The sequence below is a fragment of the Zeugodacus cucurbitae genome, chromosome 3, assembly GCF_028554725.1.
Source record: "Zeugodacus cucurbitae isolate PBARC_wt_2022May chromosome 3, idZeuCucr1.2, whole genome shotgun sequence".
NCBI lineage: Eukaryota > Metazoa > Arthropoda > Insecta > Diptera > Tephritidae > Zeugodacus > Zeugodacus cucurbitae.
The window spans coordinates 8,908,761-8,913,451 of NC_071668.1; the positions used below are offsets into that span (position 1 = coordinate 8,908,761).

The window sequence follows — 4,691 nt, forward strand, 5'->3', positions numbered from 1 at the left end:
AGCGCATTAGTGCTAGAATATTGGTGCATTTGTTTGTTGTAGTTGTAAAAAAAATTATTTACCAACAACTACAACGAAGCAAAGTGGCTCATATGTGTCTTCACACATCGCTTATAACTGCTGCACACATATTGTTGTTGTTAGTGTTGTTGCTTTTGCATGTTATTGGTGCAGACCGTCTGTCAACCAGCTAGCGCTTACTCAGTTACCAAGTTTAGCATTTGTACGTATGTGTATGTATATCCGTGTGTATAAGTCACCGGTGTCGGTAGTTCTCACCATTTCGTGGCATTAAAAGTCAAAAGTGCCAAAAGCTACTGAAGTATGAAAACATAAAATAACAACGCAAATTCTCACATGCATATAAGAAAGTACACAACAAGCACATGCATTCTTACATACATACATACATACATACTCGTTTACATACACACACATTCATAGTAATACAAGCAGCGCTCACATAAAGGAAGCTTACTTACAAGCTATAAAGCAATCAGGCTGTACAACAGCGACAACAACACTAAAAAAAATCAACTATATGAAAAACAACAACAAAAGACTATCTGAACAGCAACAACAAACAACTATATGAACAACTACAACAACAACAAAATGCGCAATGAAATGTTTGTCAATAAAAAAAGCCAACTATAATAATAATGACAAAAACCGACAGCTGTGACTTGTCTGCTGAGCATATGAAGCATTTTGTGTGTTTCCAGAAATGCGCCAAACAGGCTAGCCAAACGCTGTCGAAAGCGTCTCAAAAACAGCAACAGAAAAAGGTTAGTACACAAGCGATCAACAGCCATAAGCTATCCGCGCGCTAAGCTGTGCCATTTTGCTCGACGCGCTGGCTGGCTGGCTGGCTGGCTTAGCGTCTCCAGCGCTGCCAACTTGGCTGCCTGAGCTAGAGGTACTTGCTTGCTAGCTGGCTGGCTGGCTGGCTGGCTGGCTGGCTGGCTGGCTTCGAGCACACTAGCCCAGCTTGTCAGCCTTGCGTGCTGCGCCTTGCCTTGCTTTCCTCGCTTTGCTTCACTTTATAGCTGTGCCTTGCCTTAAACGAACTTGGACTTAGCTGAGCGTCTGCGTCTGCGTCAGCGATTCACCACCACCGGCAATGTTCGCGCTTTGGCAGACTGTGAGGCTCCACAACAAACACAGCACATTTTCATACACGACGACAGCAGCTAAGGCCTGTAAGTTACTAAGTAAGTAAGTAAGTAAGCAAGTAAGTTAGTCAGTGTGTAAGCGCTTGTCGCTTGCCGCTAAAGTCAACTTGCCATACAACAATATAATTTTACAATACTGCTTAATGCCTCTTTTCCTCATATTTTTATTTTTGTTTCTGCATTTTCATTGTTGTTGTTGTTATTGTTGAATGTTTAACGTTATTTTTATTGCAAAATTTTGCTGTTTGCGCTTTTGTAATTTTTTATTGATAATACTCGTACATGCTTGCCGGCCTGTCAGGCTATAGACATCATCGTCTTCTTGTTGTTGTACACTTTAGTAATATTTTTGTAATTTTTTTTTTCGAGATTTCTGTTCATTTGTTCGCAATTGTGTCGTCTGCAGTTGTTCACTTAACAAAAGCTTATCGCAATTTTGTTTTTGCACTTAAGCGTGTTTTCTTCAACCTTTACAACAACAAATGAGCATTTCGAAAATATGACAAAAATAAAAAACAAATAATTTTTTTTTATAATTTCTACTTACTTTTAGCTTCTTTAAATTTGATTTTGCAATAATTTTGAAGCAAAACTTCTACTGGAGATGTTGTTATTGTTGTTGTTACTAATTGTTTTGCTGTAATTCGTTGTTGTAATTGTTTTTTCTTTTTAATTTTTCTTTTGATTTTGCCATAACTTCTCTTATTTCGGCTGCCTTTTTACAGTTGGCATATGCCATCTGCGGCCAGTTTCATGTTGACATTCAGCATTTGCAACGCGCAAACTTTTATTGCGCTGAACTTTGTACTCGAAAGCTTTGTGTGCTTGTTGTACGAAATTCGTTTTCCAATGAAGCAATGAAGCTGTGAAGTGTGGAAATTAGCGCTGCAATTGAGTTCAAAGGAAATTCTTTCACTGTGGTGGGTCGACCCTGGATTATTCTTTTGACTGTATTAAATTAGCATGAATGTTTGAAAATAGTTAAGGGGGTAAGAAATTTGCGTGGAACCGCACGGATAAGTACTCTGAAAAAAGTAAAGTTTGGTAGCAGAAATTGGTTGAAAAAGGTACTATCCATCAGTTGAGGCTTACTACACTTAAGTTATTAAATCCATCATTGTGATAAGCTGTCTTAAGTGTATAACTGGCTGACAGTGATATAGTAATAGCACTTTTACAAACATTTTACTGAACTAAGTTATTGTGATTTATCAACTCGCCTTTAAGGGGTTAGGGGTAGTCAGAGACACGAAAAAATTAAGTTTTGATCGAAGTTTTTTTGATTTTTTTTCAAAAATTAACAAAAGGGCGGCCTCAATAAATTTTTTTCTAGATTTTCGGGAAAAAATCTCAGTTAATTCAGTTAATTGGTCTTAAAAAATCGAAATATTTGAAAAACGAAAAAAGCTTCTATCAATCCCAGGATTATTAAGTATTCTAAAAGCTGTATAAAGCTGTTTTGGAGTGCCTGAGCGCTCTCTGTTATTTGCCGAATAACTCGAAAAATAATTATTGGATCAACTTCAAATTTTCAGAGAATATTTTTAAGATTTAAGACTTAACGAAAATACAAAAAACAAAAAAATAATTTTTGAAAATCCTGGCTAGAGTCAAGTTGTTGTTGTTGTGGTGGTATAAAACATTTTCTGAATAGTATTTTTCAAATACTGAAAAAGTTCTTAAGTTAAGCTTACAACAACAATAAAATTATGAAAATATTTAAACCTCATTTATATTAAAATTGTTCACGATAGAGAGCTCAGGATGCAGGATGGTATAGTTTTGTCACAAAGTACAACAAGATAAATCCCTTAACACTCATTTTCAATTATTTTCTTAACATTTTTATGTAATAAATGCCAACATGTTCAATAACACTGTGATAGTAAAAAAAAAAGACAAGACCAAATTCGACGGTTTCCCCCTATTTCGGGTCCTACGAATCGAACTGCATCATTACTTTTTTGAGTTACAATCATGGTTTCATACAAAATTTTTTTTTGAAGTTTTTCATCAAAGTGGCCCATTGTAAGAGAAAGGCACTTTTTTCTTCGGTCTCTAACTTTTTTAATGTTGACTTTTTTGGTAAACTTTCTTTGGCAAAGCTTCTCAGAATAAGTCCGTCTTTAAGTTCTTAGATGACTGTAAACCCCAAAATCAATGTTTTTTGTGTCCTTATAGCCAATATGTAAAAAAAAACTGAAATTTAATCCATTTTTTTAATGTTTTTGCCCTCAGGTTTCGTCAATATTTTAATTTACCCTTTGATACTTATACATTAAGTGACACCCCATCACATTATAAACCATTGCTTAGGAATGCACCGGTCTGAAGATTGGAAAAAATATGTATATGACATGGTAGACGCTTTTGAAGAAATAGGTGTGAATATGTCCTTAAAAATTTATTTCTTTCACCATCACAAGGACCATTTTGAGCAGCAAGTTCCGACTGAATCCGATGAGCATGGAGAAAGATTTCATCAAGTCGCCGCCCCCTTGAGCATTGGTACAGCGGAAAAAAGCTTGACTCGTTGCTTGCTGATTTGTGTTGGACATTGATAGATGTCTTATTAAATTTAATTTAAATATTGTGTACAAATTTATGATACTTATTGATAACAGTTATAAGATACAAAAAGAATAAAATAGCATACAAACATAGTTAGTGTAGCTTTTTTAAAAAATACAAATTTTGTTAAGTTTTTTTTTTCTAATGGTTAGTTTTCTCAGAACGTTGTCTTTGCTTAAGTTTCTTACTATTACAAGATGTCACTTAATGTATAAGTATCAAAGGGTAAATTAAAATATTGACGAAACCTGAGGGCAAAAAAATTAAAAAAATGGATTAAATTTCAGTTTTTTCGACATATTGGCTATAAGGACACAAAAAACATTGATTTTGGGGTTTACAGTCCTCTAAGAACTTAAAGACAGACTTATTCTGAGAAGCTTTGCCAAAGAAAGTTTACCAAAAAAGTCAACATTAAAAAAGTTAGAGACCGAAGAAAAAAGTGCCTTTCTCTTACAATGGGCCACTTTGATGAAAAACTTCAAAAAAAAAAAAAATTTGTATGAAACCATGATTGTAACTCAAAAAAGTAATGATGCAGTTCGATTCGTAGGACCCGAAATAGGGGGAAACCATCGAATTTGGTCTTGTCTTTTTTTTTTTTGGAAAAAAACTATCACAGTGTAATTTGCGACTCTGCAGAGCACTCAGTGATAAGAAATCGTAAAAAACATTTTACTTACTCTAAGAAATGTGTAAAAATAATATAAAAATAAAGATTTCCAATAAAAAATCCTTCAAATCTTATTAGAAGAAGACAACCTTTCTTAATAAAACTTATGCTCAAGATATCTAGTACACCAAAAATTGGTCACTATTTCACATTTCTCATTAATTTTTATTTTGTAAAATTTTGCTTTTCCTACATAAAATTCAAAAAATTTCCATACCTAAACTATTTTCCTGCAATATTTAAACTTTACAATACACTAATAAACGCATAGC

General features: G+C 34.1%; 1 long non-coding RNA gene across 1 annotated transcript; it reads left to right on the forward strand.

Annotated features, from left to right (window-relative positions):
• The first annotated feature begins 3,045 nt into the window (after positions 1-3,045).
• LOC128920550 (uncharacterized) lies at positions 3,046-4,196 on the forward strand. The gene is made up of 2 exons (XR_008470635.1): positions 3,046-3,535; positions 3,602-4,196. It is a non-coding gene; the product is annotated as an uncharacterized LOC128920550 (long non-coding RNA).
• The last annotated feature ends 495 nt before the right edge of the window (positions 4,197-4,691 follow it).